Genomic DNA, 19197 nt, shown 5'->3' with positions numbered 1-19197 from the left:
AAAAGTGACAATGTGAGTATTGAGTTTCTATAAAAAATACACAGAATAGAGGATTCTTACAGTGCTAAGAATATCTGGAAAATATATTAAAGGCCCTGGGAGAGAATTTTAGCCTTCTGGAATATACTTAGAAATAGGTAATAGACAAAGAAGCAAGTTTAATTTTTTTCCTTTTCATTTTCATGTTCAAACTTAACTAGCAGTAATATTTTGAGTATAATTAAACACTTGCTGAATTGGACATTTTATGTGACTCAACATATTTTTTCAAGTGCCAATTATCAAATAGTATTCTTTAGAATTTCTTAAAAATCATAAAATTATTATTGCTGTTAAAAAAGGAAGTAGTTTTCCTAAAAAGAACAAAGTTATGTCAGTTTTATTCAATTTTCTATTTTCCTTTCCCTCCTATGGATTATAAAAGGATTCATTGTGTGGCCACATGGACATTAATTCATTCATCCTTCAAATATTTAATGGTCACCTGTTATGTACCTGGTATTGTGCTGTGTCCCAAGAAGGCGAGATAAAAATATATGGTCCTTACTTTGAGAAACTAACAATATAGAGGGAGAGACATACATGTGTATAAGCAATTAAAGTGCAATGTGAGACAGTAGTGATGAAGAGCAGATATGAGGTGGTCAGGGGCTTGGAATGGGAGCACAGGACACTAACAGGAGCACCAGGGACTAATCTAAGATGACAGATTTGTCTGCATACTCATGGTGATGGTGTTCATACAAATCTAATCGTGTTAAAATTCAGAGACCTATATGTACAAAAGGAACAAGATTGATTTTACACTATCATACTTTAAAAGTTAAAATAAAAATACAATATTTGAGATGCTCATCAATAGGAAAATAGATGAATGAACACGGGTATTGTCATACAATGAAATGTTATCGAACAATAAAAGGAATGGACTACAGATAAATGTCACAACATAGATGAATCGCAAAAGCATTTCCGCATGAAAGAAGCAGAAACAAAAAAGTACATTCTATATAAGAACTTCTAGAGTAGGGCCCCATTAACAACATGACAGAAATCATGTTGGTGGTGGCATGTATTTGGGTGAGGAGGGTGAGAGATGGGGATGGACTGGGAAGGGCTCTCCATTATAACTTTCAGGTATAATGGAGATGTTCTAAGTCTTGGTTGAAATTGATTAGACAGTACACTTGTGGTCTGAGTTCTTTGATAAATGTAATATCTCAGTAAAAATGTGCATTTAGCTGTCTAAAATTATAAAAAAAATTTACAACTGCTCTACCATATGCTAACATTTCTTTTAAACATGAATTGAATTTTTGTTTCTTAATGAAATAAAATAATTTCTAATGATACATTTTTTCTAACAATAAATCTTATGAGGAAAATAATTGAACTGCAATGTGTAGAGTACATAGCAGTAGAGGAACAAGGAGGTCAGAACTCCACATTCTACTGACTGTGGATCTAGGAAGGCATCCAGAAAGAGGTGAATTTCATCTGGATGTTGAAAAAGAGTAGAGTTCAAAAGAGGAAGAACATCCCTAAATGACATATATAAAGTCATGGGTATAAGAAGGGCTGGCATGGTGCTTAGCACTTTAGTTTCATCCTTAATATCACCTTTATTTTTTTGAATTTAGGCTTGACAAGGAGCATGGCCTGGCCCAGGTTCCTTGGTGTTATGCAGGCGGGGCAAGCCTTCCCTTGCAGGTAGCTTGGGCTCTCACTCTGACTTCCATAGTGGGCTGCCTCCTATCTGCTATGCTGGGGAGTGTGGCCTTGAACATGGCATTGATGAGACCTAAGGGAGGCTTTTAGAAGATAACTAGCCTCAGACAAGGATGGATCATTTAGGTTGTCTTTTCATCCTTTCCATCTCAATCCACCTGAGAACCTTTCTTAATAAGATCACTGGTAACAGTAAATAAGCAAAGGCAGACCACAAACACTCTACCTACCAGGAAGTTCTAATTTGGAGACTGGGTCAGCAATGCAATGATGTCCCTATAGTTTCCAAGTAGGAGATGAGATATCCTTGGGGTCCCCAAGTCTAAATGGGAATGTGTAGGAGTAGCGGGGACCATACTGGCAAATTTGGTGCAAATGTCTCACCAGACACTGAGGTAATCAGTATTTGCTGACCAGCTCTTTTTCTAGGTCTTGGCAATCTAGACTTCCTAGGTTTTGGACCAGCTAAGGTATGGAACTCTGTTAGGGCAGGAGGTTTTAGAGTCATCCTTCAGGAAAAGACATTGCCTTTATGATGGTCTAAGGATTTTGGTTCTCAGAGGAAGAAAACTGTAAGAAGGCTATCAGAAGAGGTGGGGCCCTGATCTCAGAAAAAATTCCTAGGGAAGAGAGGAAGGAGGATTAGGCCAAAGGCCCAGTAATGGAGAATTGCCTCATTAATAATGGCTTTTAAATAATCACAACAAAGTGGCACATGGTTCTGAAAGTGATAAAGTATGCTTATAAACATTATCTAAAAATGATTTTGAGCCCCATGATAAGGCTGGAGTCAGCACGTCTGAGATGAGGAAGCTAAAGCTTAGAGGAGTTAACGTGGCTGAGACTTGCATAGCTTGCTGCTTGCTTTCTTTCCTAATTCCCTCCCTCTCTGCCCAACTTTCATTTTTTTCCCAATATATAGCTATTAGTTAACTATGGGTTATCTTAATTTGAAAGGATTTAATTCAGTTTATAAAGTCACACAAAAACCTAAAACAAAGACAATATAAAAGTGGGAGTCCATATGAAAGAAAAATAAGGAATTAGAATAATCTAAGAGCTATGATAAAGATATTATATTGACCTGTATATTTGCTACTGATGGGAAAATTTTGATTAGAAGTTTGTAGAAGCCACTATGATAAAGGCAACCTGGTCACTATTCATAATATCCATAGGCTAAACAACAATAATGACAACAAAACAATTCCTCAGAAGTGCAGATATTTTAGGTTATTAATAATTACAACTCCAGTAATGTACAGTAACTTCCTTTGATCATTTAACAGCTTTGAACTAGGTCTTCAAAGGTGATTTTGTTTTCCATACTGCTATTTTAGTGCACAGGAGAATTTATATATCATGTGTTGTTTCATTTTAATAAGTTAATGTATACATGTATGCATGAATGTACATACGTTCTTTCTGGAATTTGAACACAGGGCACTTTACCATTGAGCTATATCTAAAGCTCTTTGTATTTTTTATTTGGAGACAGGATCTCTCTAACTTGCTGAGGCTGGCCTTAAACTTGTAATCCTCCTGCCTCAGACCCCGGAGTTGCTGGGCTACAAGTGTTCACCACTGTGCCAAGTTCATCATGTTATGTTTTAAAGAACACGAAAAGGCACATCATCTCTAAATCACAAAAAATCCCATTTGTAGAAATCAAAGCATGTGCAACTATAATGAAACTCACTAATTGTTGAAATAGTTCTAGGACTTGGGGAGATGTGTAGTGTGACTATTTTCACACTTGCTACAGGGGAAGACAAAAACCCACCTGCCATGCCATGGGAATAAATAGATACGCATGGAAATGTTGATCTTATTTTGTAAGTTGTTTTAACTTAGTGATTAGGACTTGATGGAAAATACTAACATGACCTTTTACTTCACGAGTTCCATAAGGTGACTGTTTTTAGTACAGAAAAGTATTATTCGTCAGTGCCATTTCCTATGTTGTACATCATGCTGCATTCAGGGCCTAGGGTTAGAATTTATTTATATTGGCTAGTTTAAACCTTCCTTACTCAATCCTCCAGTTTCCCTTACTTTAATGCCAAAAAACGGACACAGAGTTTTTCCTTTTCATAATTTACTACACAGAACATATGTCCAAGTCAGGATGCCCCTTTCATCCACAGGAAGAGTCTGGGGCCACCTGACTCATCAACACAAGCCCAGAAATAGAAAAAGCAATCTGGCCTGAAAGGGAGAGACGAGTGGAAACTTCTACGGCAGTTAAGGTGCTATGTCATATGAAATTAATTCTCTGAGGTCAGCAATTAGAGTCAGATTACAGCTCAAGCAAAATTCTGCCTGCTAATTATGTGACCCATTACAACATTTATTTCATTGAGAGATGCTCAGCCATGATTTCCAAGGGTGGGCTTGTGGCAGATGGAAAGAAGCAGATGGCCAGGGAAACAGCAACTTCTTCCTTTTACAAACAGACTTGCCTCCCAGGTCCCTAACTGAAATGATTATTTTTGCTTCTCTGAGTGATCAGATGTGTCACGTTCCTCCCTTCCCAGCAAAATGAGACACCTGGGATCACAGAACTCTTAAGCAAATTGCAGAAGATGGAAATTAATTCTGTTCCATCATGAGAAGAACTGAAGTGAGATGGTAACAAAAATCACCTTCCATATGGAGGAGAGGAAGCAGACAGGGTATAAACAGTGTAGGTATGTAGTTTTTGGACTTCAGGTGAACATGATAGCTAGTTCCTGACAATGTGACATTTATATACATCTAATTGATTTATAAGCCACTGCCACGAATAATAAAAAGCATAGCAGCAGCAGTAGCTGCTACTACATGGTGAGAAATTGCTTTGTACCAGGCACTGAACCGAGGGACTACCTCACTGAGGAACACTGTCCTCTTCCTTCCCATGCAGGTCCCAGGTGGCTCATTTTCTATTGTTGTTTAAGCAAGCTACTGGCATCTGTATAACAACTGTAGGTGATGAGGACTGTGGGGGAAAGATCCGCTCTATCACTGGTTTGCTGCAGGATCCAAATTACCTGAGGCTGCTAAGGTCAGGATCGCCAGTTGTGACCTGGGGGCCACTGGAAAGACTGAACACCCCAGCTTCTTCCTTTCTTTTATCATTATCATTTCTGTCCCCAAATCTAGTCACTGTGAAAGAAAAGAAAGACTGATGCCTGTAGCTGAAGTGTGCAGTTTAATGGCTAGAAACCAGACCTGTCACATGTAATTGAATCACTATAGTGTTGGTGACAGAGTTAAAAGTTGAAAAAGCAATTGCTATTCCAACTTCCAGTTTTCAAGTTATTGTTGGGTCTGAAATTTCTCTCACCTTAGAGCTTTTATTTTGGAAAATCTCCAAAGCACACTTTTAGCCATATTTGAGTAATTGAAACATGAAAATAATAATGATGTTTTCAGCCACATTAAATTCTAACCAGGTGCTCTTGAGACTTTTTGCATGTACATATCACCTTTTATTCTAGTAGAGAGTTCTTTTATTTCCTCCCAACTGTATCTACCATAGACTGAAAAATTAATACTTTAAGAGTCATCATAATCCACTGACACATCCCCCCTCCAGAGAGGAAATAAAGAGAATCCCAATGGTCTCTCTAATTCTCCCTTTCTCCTCAGACTGCTGGGAATTCAAGTACTGACAACATAACAAACATTTATAGAATGCCTTCTGTGTACCAGGAACAGAGCTGAAGAACAGTGGGAAGTTGGCATGAATCTGACCAACCTGCAAAGTGAAAATAACTTCAGGTCTAGGATTCCCATATTAAGTGCTTGGGTCAGGTCCCTACCAGAATGGCTCTCCCAAATGACTAAAGTGCTTCTGGCACTTTTTTGTTTTGTTTTTCTTTTTCTGTTAACACCCAACAAAGAGAGAAATGCTTGAGGCATTTAGAGGGCAAGCAATGTGAAAAAAAATTAAGGACAGGTTGCCCACAGGTCATGAATTTCCAGGTCATATCTTTGGAAGAGTCCAAAGGCATGACTTAGCAGAGCCTCCCTCAGGCAGTGTTTGGTCCCCCAGCAACCATTTTGACCTTTTGTATTCTCCACATGAAACCCCAAAATTGTGTGTGTGTGTGTGTGTGGGGGGGGGGGGCTAGGGATCAAAACCAGGGCAACACACCCAGCTCCAAGCTCTTTAAGAATGTAAATAGAATCACATACTGTCCAGATTAAAACTTTAAAACTCTACAACAGTTTGCTTTTATACTTAAGATAACATTCACACTCTGTGGTATGGACCACAAGGCTTCCCCTTCAATCTCCCACTACTCTGCTCTTACTCCACTACACCCCAGACAAGCTGACCTCCTGGGGCTCACAGAACATGCTATCTCCTTTCTTGCCCTAGGGACTTCAAGCTTACTATTCTCAGGCTCTTCGTTCTTAGCTCCTCCACATTGTTCAAGTCTCAGCTTAAATGTCCCCTCTTCAGAGAGGTCTCCTGTGATATCTGAAGTGTGCCCCTCCCTTCATGACTTTCTCTTCCTATTATAGCACTATCTCAAAAGTTGCAATTATCTGATTTATTTGGTACCTTATTTTATCTCACCCCTCTCATAGACTTCAAATTTCAAAACTGCAAAGACCAATAACATGTTTTTTAAATATCACAATACTAGTGCTCAGGATAGTGTATGGACATAGCAGATACGCAATAATAATTGTTGAACAGACTAGTAAAGTGAATATAATTGCAAATAGTAAAAAAAAGATAGGCATCTTTTTATTTTATGACCATAAATACTATTATATGATCATAAATCTTGGATTTCTACTAGAGGTTTTAATGTATTCATTTGAACCAGGACCACCCTGACTGCATGAGAGGCTGAGAGAATGGAGACCTGATGTCTGGCTACAATTAGAAAGTTTCAAAACCATTGCTTTACAACATCAGGTTTGGTACACAATGCATTTTGAATTGGGGCAGGGTAGTGCTTTCTCATTCAAAGACATTTGTGGTTGAAAGAAGAGTTGCTATTATGAATGTGTCATGGTGTTCACTTAACTTAGGAAGATTACAAAGAACCTTGAAATCCAGTACCAGAACAATAAGAATGGATAGCACAATGTATTCCTGGGAGCTATTGTGAAGCTGGTCCAAGGGGGAACACCATGTCTGCTTCTTCACTGTTTGGCTCTGGCTTGGGTTGTCAAATCATAGAGCTGCCTGGAAACTTAGTAGTACCCTGGGTGTCGGTCCCTGCTTCCGAATCCCACCCAGAAGCTAAAATGGAAGATCTTAAGTCTTGAGAGACTATGCACAGTTTGGCTTTTATCCTGTGAAATCTGGCAGGCTACCAGGAACCCAGAAACAACAGAGGAAGGTGTAGAATTGTCTTACTGCTTAGAGATGTGCTATGGAGGACTCCTTGGTGGGTCCTGGGTAGTTGCATACTGAATGAAAAGTGGCCAAATCCCCTCTTAATTTGCTGAGCTCTTAGTACCAAACTTTTTTTTTTTGTTTCCTCAGTGTATTTAATTTATTTTTTAAGACTATAACCCTGTTCAGTACCTAGTTTATTTGGATGGGGTTCTATTCCCTTACACAGTTGTCTTTTTACATCTCTTGCTTCCCATTACTTAACTACTGCTTAGTAGTTAATAATGGGATCAGGCCTTAACCCAGGCAACTCACCATAAATCGAGCAGTAGCCACCTGCTCAGTTTCTCCTTAAAATGTTGAAATACGCCACTTACAATGTATACTGCTGGTTCCTTTGTTGGGGACAGCTTGCCCCATTCCTCATCCTCTTTATGAGGCTGGTCTGAGGTCCCAGCATCCTTCATCAGTCAAGTGCAAAGCGACAGCTCTGACTGAATTCAGGGATCACTTTAGAGAGGCTGTGACATAAGTGGCCCCTTTAAGGCTTTAATGTCAAATACAGGGCACCAAGTCATATGAAAGTCAAAGTTGAGTAACATCATTTTCATAAAGAAAAAAAGAGGTTAGTATTAGATGAACACTGAGTTCCTTTTCAGGTGAAATATTTCCAGAAAAAAAAAGACCTTTGGGGTCCAAATTTTATGTTTCCCATCATTGAAGGTCCCTAAAATGCCTCTAGTGCCTCTACACTGCCTGAAGAGCAGAGTTGAGGCTTATAGCATCAAAGCATCCAAGACCCTGAATGATCTGGGCCCACATAAAGATTCCACTTTATCTAGTACAAAGCTTGACACAACGTCCTGACCTTGAGGCACAGAAGCAGCCATCCTGTGCTTTCCTGCCAGGGAGCCTGTGCCCACACTGTGACCTCTGCCTGGAACATCCTCCATCTTACCCTTTCCCTGGCAGAAACTTACTCCTCCTCCCTCGAGGTGTCCAGTTCAAATATTCACACCCCACTCTGCGAAGCCGCCATGACCTCTACCTCAGGAGGACTCAAACAGCATTATACAGCCCCACATCAGAAACCCCAGTCTCATAAAATCAGAATTTTCATAAGTGCCTCTCCTGTTAAACTGAGTTCTTGAAGGACAGAGACAGGAAAACACTGTTTTGTTTTTATATAGCTCCAAGGCCTACCACAGTACATGGCATATTGTGGGCACTCAGTATATATCTGTTGTAGGAAACTGAAAATTTTGATTGTGTATGTGTACACCTGTCCTTATGCTATCAGAGACAAGAGATTACTAAGAAGAGATCTGTACTGAAAAAATGAACAAGTTTTGGCTGAGACAACACCTCTTTAAACTGTAACTAAAAAGGAACATAGTCTAGAATGAAATAACATTTTTAAAGAGAAGAAGTGCTGAGAAAGGAAAAAGAAAAACTCCTGTTCATAAAGGAACTTTCTAGCAAAGGATAAAAACACTTTGACTAATTTGAGATGTTGCTGGGACTGTTCTTCCCTCCCTTTTTCTCTAGTTTTCAGAGAACCAGTGCACTTTGAAAAGTAACATGGATGCATAAGTGGAGAGCTATGCTGTGAAACATGTCAACAAGGCTACTGAGGATGATAACTCAGCCAAGAGAAAAACATTACATAATGACATCAAAATAGGACACTTGAGGACTGCCTTAGTGCTGAAACAGCTGTCACCTGGTATTCTGGCATTCTAGAAGTCATGAAGAAATAGCCCCTGGAAATAGGAGAGTGCAGATTATCTGCAACGATTTGCAGAGGTCAAAAGCATGGTTTGCTCATTTAAAAAAGTTAACCTGTTATTATCATTTTCACTTTAGAAAAAAATGTGAAAGTAGAATACCAAAACACTGTTCCCCAGGTGAGTTTCGAAGGAAGAGAGGCTCCCATACACCCTAACAGACTTATTTACTTGGAGATATTTTTCTACTTTGTGGATTATCCCCACTTCTTATTTCTACATATAAGTCAGTGACTCCATCCTTGGGGTGTATTAAAGAAAGGATAATATATGAAATTTAAATCTTGTCACTTTTGCTGTTGGTAAAATCTGTTAGGACAAATGCATTTTTAAAAAATGTGATAAATGTTCAGAGGGTGTTCCCATTTTAACTCTTTTTGAGTGTGCAACTTAGTGGCCTTAAGTATGGTTACACTTGCATGCAACCATCACCAAATCTATCTCTAGAACGTTACCATCATCCCCAAAGAAACTCTGTACCCATTAACAAGACTCCTCACTGTTTGTCCCCACTCCCTTTCCTTGGTAACCCTACTTCACTTTTTGCTTCTGTGACTGACAATTCTAGGTGACTCCTGTAAGTCAAAGTATTTGTCCTTTGTGTGTCTAGCTTATTTCACTTAAGGTCTTAAGTGAAATAAGGTCTTAAGTGAAATAAGGTCTTCATGTAGTGTACAGGTTAATCTTTTAAAGTCCGAGTAATTCTCCTTTATTCATTACATTTTGCTTATTGAACCATGGAGGGACATTTGGGTGGTTTCCACATTTTGGCCATTATGAAGGCAATTTTTTCTTTTTGGGTACTGGAGATTGAATCTGGGAGCGCTTTACTACTGAGCTATATCTGGATACCAGCCCCTTTTATTTTTTATTTTGACAAAGGGTCTCACTAAGTTGATGAGGTTGGTCTTGAAGTTGAGATCCTCCTGCCTCAGCCTCCTAAGTCACACTACACTGCAACTGATAGATTTTTTAAAAAATGTATTCTGTTTAACCCAATACATCCAAAGTTTTATCACTTCAACAGGTAATCAAGATAAAATTATTAATGAAATATTTTACACTCTTTTTTCTCTATGTTTTTGAAATCTACTGTGCATTTCACAATTATAACATATCTCAATTTGAATTACTTAATAGCCTTATATAGTTAGCAGTTAATGTATTGGGTGGCACAATTCTTTAGAAGATTTTGCATTCAGAATTTGAGGATTCCTTCTGGAAGCCACTATGATGAATAATTACATCTTATTTGTTCTCATATAGTCCTAGAGTTTAGAGCTGAGGGAGTTAGACCAAACTAAATGCAAACCCAAGGTCTACTGAGCTCAGTGGTTTTGGAAAGATTACTTAATCTTTCCAAACCTCAGTTCCTTAATTTGTAAAGTGGGAAAAATACTATTTCTCTCACTGGGTTTCTGTCTGAATTAGATAACAAAGTGCTTAATGTAGTGCTGCCACAAATTATGAATTAATACATAGTAACTATAATAAAATTCCACTAGATTATATTCCCAAGTGCAATATCTTTCACATCCATGTCTTTCACAATGTGCCTAACAGCATGATAATTTCTAAGTCTTATCTCACCATTAAGACATGGATAGCTCAAGGTATAAAAAGAGCATGGGACTCTCATCTTCATCCTATCTTTTTCTTTTCCTTTTATTAAAAAAAATTATTTTCCCCTTCTCTTGCTTAAGGGATCAGGGCTGATGGGGCTGAAAAGACTGGTAGGGTCCAGGAAGGAGCCAGCAGGGTCAGAAGATTGGTTACACACATGGGCAGTGAGCAAAGTAGTAGTCTGAGACTAACAGAAACCAGGTTATGCTCACTGTTGGAGAATGGTGTTACAAACATGGGAAGGGCATAAGCAAGAATGCTGTTGTGGTGTTAGATTGTAACTGGAGTTGTCAGTGTGATATCATGGTATTTAATGTAGAAACAGAGCAATAGCTATAACTGTGTGTGTGTGTGTGTTTGTGTATGTGCACACATGTGTGTATATGTATATTTTCTAGTGGAGAAATATTGCAGATAAATCTTAACTAAGTGGGATTGGTTATAAGATCAATTCCATTTGTGTGTCTCCTGATATGATTAAGAATACTACATTGTTTCTGTGGTATTTCAGCCAAAAAATGCACTGATTTTGCAATGAGCAAACATCACAGGAATCTAAATTGTGAAATATTTTACAAAATTTTAATCTTCAAATGTAAAGGTCACAAAAGACAAGACTGAAGAACTGTTCAAAACTAAAGAGAGTAGAGACATTATAACTAAATAAACCAAAAGAAAAAAACCTTTCTATAAAGATCATTATTGAGACATTTGGTGACAAATTGAATGGGATCAAAGGATTAGAAAGAAATTATGTTAGTCAGCTTTTCATTGCTGTGACCAAAATATCTGACAAAAACAACTTAGAAGAGAAAAAGTTTATTTTGGCTCAGTTTCAGAGGTATCTGTGCAGGTCAGCCAGCTCCATAGCCCGGGCATGGGATGAAGCAAAAATATCATGGCAAAAAGGCGTGCTGGAGGAAAGCTGCTTAGCTCATGGCAGGTGGGAAGCAGAGAGAGAGAAAAGAGTTGGAGAGAAGATAAATCCTTCCAGGACACACCGGCCAGTGACCTGCTTCCTCCAACTAAGTCCCTCTGCCCAATAGTTCATTCAGTCATCATGAGATTAATTCACTGACAAGGTCAGAGCCCTCATAATCCAACTACTTCTCTAAAGCCCCACCTATAAACACATGAGACTTCGGGGGACACTCTAGATCCAAATCATAATAGAAATCACATTAATTTACTGATTTTGAGTATTATTCTGTGGTTATATAGAGGATATACTTTCTTTTAGAATAATCAGACTAAAGTATACAAGTTGATTCATGAAAAAATATACCTACACACAAACACAGATAATATTCAAATTTTAGCTATCTAAAACATGAGGTTTTTCTAACACCGAATAATATAAAACAATAATGATTGCATGAATGGTGCATCTCTACACCATGTATAACCAGAGAATTGAAATGTTGCGCTCCATTTGTGTATGATGAATTGAAATTCATTCTGCTGTCATGTACAACCAAACAGAACAAATAAAAAAAATATAAAACAAAACCTCAGATAATAATAACAACAATAATAACCACCGAATATTTTTGATGCTGCTCTAGAGTTTCCTTAGCACTTTGCATCCTGACTCTTATGACATTAAATGGAATAGGCAGGCATTCAAATTAATAACAACATAGCATTAGTAATTGTGAATGTCGACATATAGTGCCTTGGGTTATGGCTGTCAAAGAAGGGGTCATGCCCTTGTTACTTAAATCTCCAACAAGGCCTGCATCAGTTCATGGCTGTAGGGAACAAATGAGGTGCAATTTAATGTCCATCTGGGCATCTGTTCCTAAGAGGCTGGCACTACTGTTTGTTTGTAGTTCACAGTGTATTTGGGGCAGTGACATGGCAGACAAGTGGGACTAGGTTGTGCCCGGGAGGTTTCTACTCTCAGCCAAGATGTGTGCATGAATTTGAAACAACCAAGAGGGTGTTTCAGAGTTGCCTGCCAAAGAGTGGTGTTTTCTAATCTGGAGAGCAGCTGTTGGGCACAGGCATGCGATACAAACACACACACACACACACACACACACACACACACAGACACGCTCACAGAGACTATACCTGCCTCTACTTGTCTGCTCTCAGCAGATGGCCTCTTGCTTTTGGGTCGCCTTATTTTGCAGCCCAGTCCAATTAGACCCTTTCTTCCCTGGAGACTGGAAAGCTGCGGGGTGAGGGTTTCAGCAAGGTCTCCTGTCTTCAGAGTATGAAGGACACTGTCCGGCAAGAGAAGAGGGTTACATTTAGAGTTCGGGCCCAGTTGGTGTTGGGCTCCTCGCTACTTCTTTTTTGCAGAACTATCACTGGCCCCTGGTTGCAAACTCTCCGTGGCTTTGAAGTCCACAAAATAAAAACTGAGAGGGGGCCCAAAAAGAGAAGAAAACGTTGTTGGTCCCCAGACTCCACTATCGGATTTTGGCAGGGATGAGAAGAGAGAACTACCAAGAGTGATCAAGTGCAGGTCCCTGCACGGTAAGTTAAGTGTCCTTAACCTTGCTGAGAAGGGGCTTTGAGGATTTCTGTGTTTTCCAGCACCTGGGAATTGCCAACTCTGCTCTCCAGAAGTAGAATCTTCTGACTATTATGCAAGAGGATGCAGTAAATCTCAGGTATGATTAAGAGATTATGAAGATGACTTTTAGGCTAAAATGAGTAAGAGCCACTTGCAAAACAGAGGAATTTTCTGACAGCAGGTTAAGTTTTGCTAAATTGGTAGGCATGAAAGAAAACCAAAATGAAATTTAAAATTACTATTCTCTTAAAAGTAAGATTAGTGGTGAAAATAAAAAAAAAATAAAAAAGAAAGAAAGAAAAAAAGGGAGGATAGGTTTGAGCAATTGAGTTTCCTTGTTAGTAGCATCAATTTGTAAGCTGATGTGGATGATCAACACAAAATTTTAAAAATCATCACCATGTGATGAAATGGAGAGGAATACTGGATATGCTAGCTTGGAGAGGAAGAATTCTCTTTTCATGGAAAGATCAGTAGAAGAAGATACTAGCATCTTACAGGCAACCAGATAGTATTCTGATTTTTCTTTGTTCACAGTTCTGTGATGTTAAGATTTGATGGAGTGAGAGTAGCTAGAGAACAGAAGAGGTAGAGTTTTTGGAAGGTCTTGAGAGATCATTATCAAAGAGCTTTTGCTGTCACTTATCCCAAAGAAAATGACTGGATATCCACATTTCAATGTAAATGAGAAATGATGACAGACTGCCACCAATTAATACCAGAGTAAGCTTTGCTCACTGTACTCATTGGGTAGAAGTATTATTCAGTGTTTAGGGTGGCTGCATAGTTTTGTATATAGGAGTTCCTTTTAATAGAGATATATGTTCAGTCAAAATACTTGGTCCTACAACTGATGATCACATTTCTTTATGCAATACTGTATAAATCTATGAAAGCACTATAAGAGTGCAGTACATATACTGTTTAACCACATGCAGCATATTTCATGTATATTATATTTGCATAAAGGAGGGCATGGTGTAGTTTGTTACTGGAGAGAACTTATTCAAATTATGGCAATGTTCCTCGAGCTGCAGCTAAAAATACCATTCCTATGATGACACTTTCCAATTTGCCAGTCCCTTAAAAAAATCCTATGTATCTTCCACAATTATCAGTTGACACTATTATGAAACTCCTATTATGCTTAATTAAAATTAGCATAAATACTGTAAGAGCTGTTTGTTATTGAAGTTTTCTGAAGGTAACAATAATTTGCATGAGCTATTTAGACTTCCTTAAAACAAATGTTTTAATTAAGGGTAAGGTCTACACAATGAGAGCTTTCCATGTAATATTCCCAAAGTGATAAGGATTTGGGTTCTTATAAACAGAGCAATAACACTCCATAAATATGCTGGGTCAGAAAAATACTGATTATTAAGAGGGGTATGAATTCATTTTTAGAGCTTAGTGTATATTACTGTTCATATATAATTGTCTTTTTGTTTAAACTTTATTGAAGTGAAGAATTTTAGTCAAAAATTGGTGTTACGTAGTGGCACTGTCACTACAGATATTTTATTGTGGTTTCAACATGATGGTGCATTTGGTGAAGCACTGTTGTAGGAGACTGATACTACAACTTGCCCTAAGTTGAACGGCTCCAACAATGGGGAAACACCCAAAGTAATGGACCCTGAATTCTCTTCATTCAGAATGCATTCCATACTATTATTTGTCTTAACTGAAAACAAAAAGTTAATTACATATTTGCCTCTCTAATGTGTTGCATTAAAAAACAGTTAAAGAAAAAGTATTAGTTGTTTTATTTCCTTAGGTGACAACTATTGACTACCAGCATTTATTAACCATTAATTCTGAGCCTGGAACAATGTTCTATTTCATTTATAACAGGGGGAACATTTTTATAGTGAAGAGTTTGTTCACTTGTTCATTTGTTCAAAGATCACTATGGAGTGCCTACTCTGTGCCAGACCTCAGGCAGGTTAACAGGGATACAGTCAATGAAACAAATATGGTCTCCATATGCTCAGAGAGTAGGAATCTGCACAAAAAGGCCACTCATTTGTGTTTTGAATCTGTATGTTGTGCATGCTGTTTACCACAGAACTTCTCTCATTCCTGTTTAAAAGTTAAGAACCAGAAAAGTTTTTCTCTTCTTTGAACAGGGTTATTTAGTATCTGCAAGATATGGGGACAATTCTAGAGACCAACTCAATGTAAAATAATTGAGTTGGAAGATACATTTTAGTACAAATACTTGAGCCTTACTTTGAGGAATGTTGATATTTCTGTCTAAGCTATAGATAGTGAAAGACTCAAATGACAGTTCTTCTTCAGAACTGGATCAGATAGGATGTCCCTAAGAAAGTCCCTGAATAGTATACCAAGGAAATGGTAATGAAAAATTTGTTTTCAGTTAGGAAATAATTGTATGGACTGTATTCCAAAGGAAATCCTTAAGGAAGATATTAGAACACAATTTATATTATAATCTTTTTAGCAATCAGGGGTTCAAATCTGACATTCAAGATATTTCTGACATTGTCAACCACAGGGCCCACACTGAAAGAGTAGCAGTACTGTGCTTCTCACTTGGGTCAATGAGACTTCATAACAACCTTAATTGTAACGACAATGCCATTTACACCTATGAAATGTTTTACATTGTTTACAAATGTTGGTTACTCATTTGTTCCTTTGTGACAGGAAAAGCAGGTATTATCATTCTCTGCTTGGCAGATGGACAAACTAGGTTTTAGACATTTAAGAGACTAGCTCAGATATTTTTCTCTCTGATGCACAGCCTCATAGAGTAATTTCTTATATAAAACACAAGAAAAAATCTAAATTTTCATCATACCTACTTTCAGCTTCTACCTACTGTTTGAAGATGGTGTGGACAAATGGGAAACTGTCTAATAAGGGAAAGTGTCAGGATTACCCTGCCATCCTTTTCCTGTTCTTCAAAGTCCTCACCCTTGAATTCTTTCCTCTGGCCCTTGAAAATTTTTCTTTTTGGATAGAACAATGAAGCAGAATATGGGAGAGTAAACTATTACGAGTAAGCTTTACTGCTAACACCATTCATTGTCTGACATAAAAAACAATTCTGAATGATAAGAATGGAAAACATTATTACCTTTCATAATTTAGAAAGTTTGGTGACTGTGAAGGATTAGAATAGTATAGTATGATAGCATATTTGCCAAAGCAAATGGAATTTTAAATTGCTGGTTAGTGCTACTAGCCTAACAACATAGGTTGTCACATCAGATCTGAGCAATTGCCCACGCAGTCCTGTTTCTTTCTGGTGGAAGCACAAGTGGGCCCTTGTGGAAAAGCAGTTTATCATGGGTAAGAGAGAAAACATCATAAGAAAAAATTCTTGGCGTGGGAAAATGTTAAAAGTGTGGCTGAGAGCTGTAGATAGCTGAGCAGAGCAGTCTTGAGTGAATGGAGGCCTTTCTGATGGAATTAGAGAGTAAACTGATCTGCTGCTGACTAACAGAAGGGTACCAGTATGTAGGGAACCAGACATAGTTCTATCTGTTATTAGTTATGACCAAACAAATGCAATAAGACCTCACTTCTTTTTATATTCTTCCTGGATTTTTTTCTATTTAAAATTTGTTGAAATTCTTTGCATGGAGACTTTTAGCTACTTTTCTTTTCTGTTCATGGTTTGGAATGGATGTCACAGATCTTCGGGATGGATCTAGGGACAATTCCTCGGCTAGAAAACTGGAATTCAGAGGAGGATAGCAAGTGGACAAAGCAAAGGCTGCCTCTGTGGCTCCCCTCAGAGCTGCTGTGCCTGGCCCTGAAACAGAAAGAAACAGAGGCAGCTGCCTCTGAGCCATGTAATTAAACTGCCAGGTTTTGACTGGGGACACCAAGGACTCCTTGTTTCAGCTGCTCCTAACAGCTCCACATGAAGCTATTTTAAGAACTTTTACATTTGATCAGGGAGCATGTGGGGTTAAGCCTTCTGTTTTCCACTTTGGTTTTAGATCCTTAGCAGGTATAGTTAGTTCAAATTTTTAAAAAACATATTATTGTATTTCCTTATAATCAAAGCCTAACTAACTTCATATCAAGGGTGATAAAAATGGAGATTTATTTTTTAAATACAATGAAAAGTATTTAGGATTTGGTTGGAAAAAGTCACTATTATTTTCCACTATAATTCGTGTTTGGCAAAATTTCAGTGAAAAATATGGATGAATAAATAAAATCATTTGCCTTGTGTTAGGTATTTGTGTGCTAGTGTCCATTAATCTTCCTTATTATATTGGGCATTTGGCTGCCGAAGAGGCCATTGTATATTAAGGACATTTGGAATTATCTACCAATATCAATCTGTGATTAATTATTTGAACTTTTACAATTAGAGAAATGTCTTCTATAAGACTCACTTGACTTTCTGAAGGTACATAAAGTTGAAACAAAAGTAGAAGCAATAGTGATACAAAAAAATTCCTTTAAATAATGTTTTAAACTAAGTATCTGAAAATTCCTCCAAAAGATATATGTCTTCCCATGCTTGTTGAAACTCTGTATCCCTAGCCATCTATCACACACCTATGCATCTGAATCAGATTTGTCCTTTCAGTTCAAAAGATGTTTGCCCTCTTTAGGAGATTCAGCAAGCAGAGTGCTTGGATCCTACTCTAGAAAAATAAAGTAAGTAGGGTAATCAATTTTCCAGGCGTACCTGGGATTGAGAGGGTTCCTGGGATGTGGGACTCTTTCCGGAAAAAAATGGGAAAGTGGGTCATCCTAAAATGAGGAGGATAAAAATCTAAAATGATTCAATTACAGAGGTTTATTGCTGTAAAGGAATACGGTATAAGAAACTAGAGTACACAATATATAAGAAGCTAGATTCACTTGGCAGGCTTCTTGATAGGGAAATACAAGGAGAGGGATCTGGTCAGAGAGTTGTCTATTTATGGAGTTTCACCCTTCCTGACATAAGAGAAGATCTGGGGTCATAATAACAAATTGTCATCTTGAAGCCTGGGAAATAGCATGGATGATTGGCCCAGATTCTCGCTGAAAATCCTGGATTATAGAGGTATTCTATTGTTATATCTTTTATTTAAAACTTTAACAAGGACAAGATGAGTACTTAAACCAATTAAAGAAAAAATAGGACATAAATTATACAAGTCCACTGTGTTCTTGCTCCTCAAAGTTTGGCTGGCAGCAGGGATACTGGCATCACTTGGGAGTATGTTGAAATGCAGAATCTCAGGTTCTGCCCTAGAATCAAATCTGCATTTTGAGAGGCCCTCCTATATAAATTGGAGTTTAGTAGCAACACATTTCCAACTACCTGTAGCACTGGACGAATTTGTTAATCCATCACTGACTGCAATAAAAATTAATCTCAAGAATAAAGATCACATGCTGAGATGTTGCAGCAACATGAAACTTTATAAAAATTACTAAATATTTACTTCAATTTCTGTTATATCTTTCAGCAGATCAGTAGCAGTTTATAGACCAGCAGTCGCTAGGTGCAGTGGCCCATGCCTGTAATCCCGGGACAATAGACCACAACTTGAGTAGCACTAAGTGATGTTGATTGCTTTAAGTGATATTAGCAGCCTAAGAGAAAATAATTATACTAAGTGATATTAGCAGCCTCACATCTGTTGGGAAACATCTCAAGATCCCAAAGAATTCTCTGCACACAGATGTCTTCACTTGATCAAGATGCCCTGTGAGTGCAGTACCACCAACCAATGTAAAATGAGTTACATTTAAGTCTGCAGCCAAAAGAAAACCACACTTCATAGAGAAGCCTTCTCTATAACAGCAAAAATCTCACTAAATATGGATCAAAGACATTGATATTGCAGCAGTAATTATTTATGTAACACTACCTTAGGAGAATGTTAACAGTAGAGCATTAAATTACTCCTTTTAAAACAAGGCACTTCCATAGTGTTTTATTATTTTTTTTCTAATTTGGAAAGACAGCATTTGTACACACATTTGTACAAGACCATATCCGAGTTGTAAAAGTGAGGAAGGGCAAATTTTGTTAGTATAGACTAGATGGAAATTTTTAATTTTTTTTTCTTCTTGAAGGGGAGGAAGGAAAAAATAGAAATACAGTGTATGAAATGTTGTAGTGCCAGTTTTCTAGTTCCCAAAGCTACCAGGCATCTGTTTGTGAACTGATTCTGGGGGCTGGAGCTATTTCAGATGAT

At 37.8% G+C, this 19197-nt stretch overlaps 2 protein-coding genes across 9 annotated transcripts in view; one reads left to right on the top strand and one right to left on the bottom strand.

Annotated features, from left to right (window-relative positions):
• CMSS1 (cms1 ribosomal small subunit homolog) overlaps positions 1–19197 on the bottom strand; it is a 319968-nt gene that overhangs the window by 41151 nt on the left and 259620 nt on the right. The window contains exon 1 of one of the 7 annotated variants that reach the window (XM_081301154.1): positions 12563–12701. The exons of 3 other annotated variants lie outside the window; for them this stretch is intronic. The gene's annotated coding sequence lies outside the window, so the exon portion shown is untranslated. Of the gene's footprint in view, positions 1–12558; positions 12702–19197 lie in introns of those variants that run through there. 3 more of the 7 variants (XM_081301153.1, XM_081301157.1, XM_081301156.1) reach the window with 3 other exon arrangements.
• The window catches only part of FILIP1L (filamin A interacting protein 1 like), a 262254-nt gene continuing 255695 nt past the window's right edge, over positions 12639–19197 (top strand). Inside the window, exon 1 of one of the 2 annotated variants that reach the window (XM_081301148.1) lies at positions 12639–12969. The gene's annotated coding sequence lies outside the window, so the exon portion shown is untranslated. Of the gene's footprint in view, positions 13107–19197 lie in introns of both variants that reach the window. The other variant, XM_081301149.1, reaches the window with a different exon arrangement.

Source organism: Spermophilus citellus (genome assembly GCF_964194105.1).
Source record: "Spermophilus citellus genome assembly, chromosome: 7".
Taxonomy (NCBI): Eukaryota; Metazoa; Chordata; class Mammalia; order Rodentia; family Sciuridae; genus Spermophilus; species Spermophilus citellus.
This window is presented reverse-complemented; position numbering and strand designations above follow the sequence as displayed.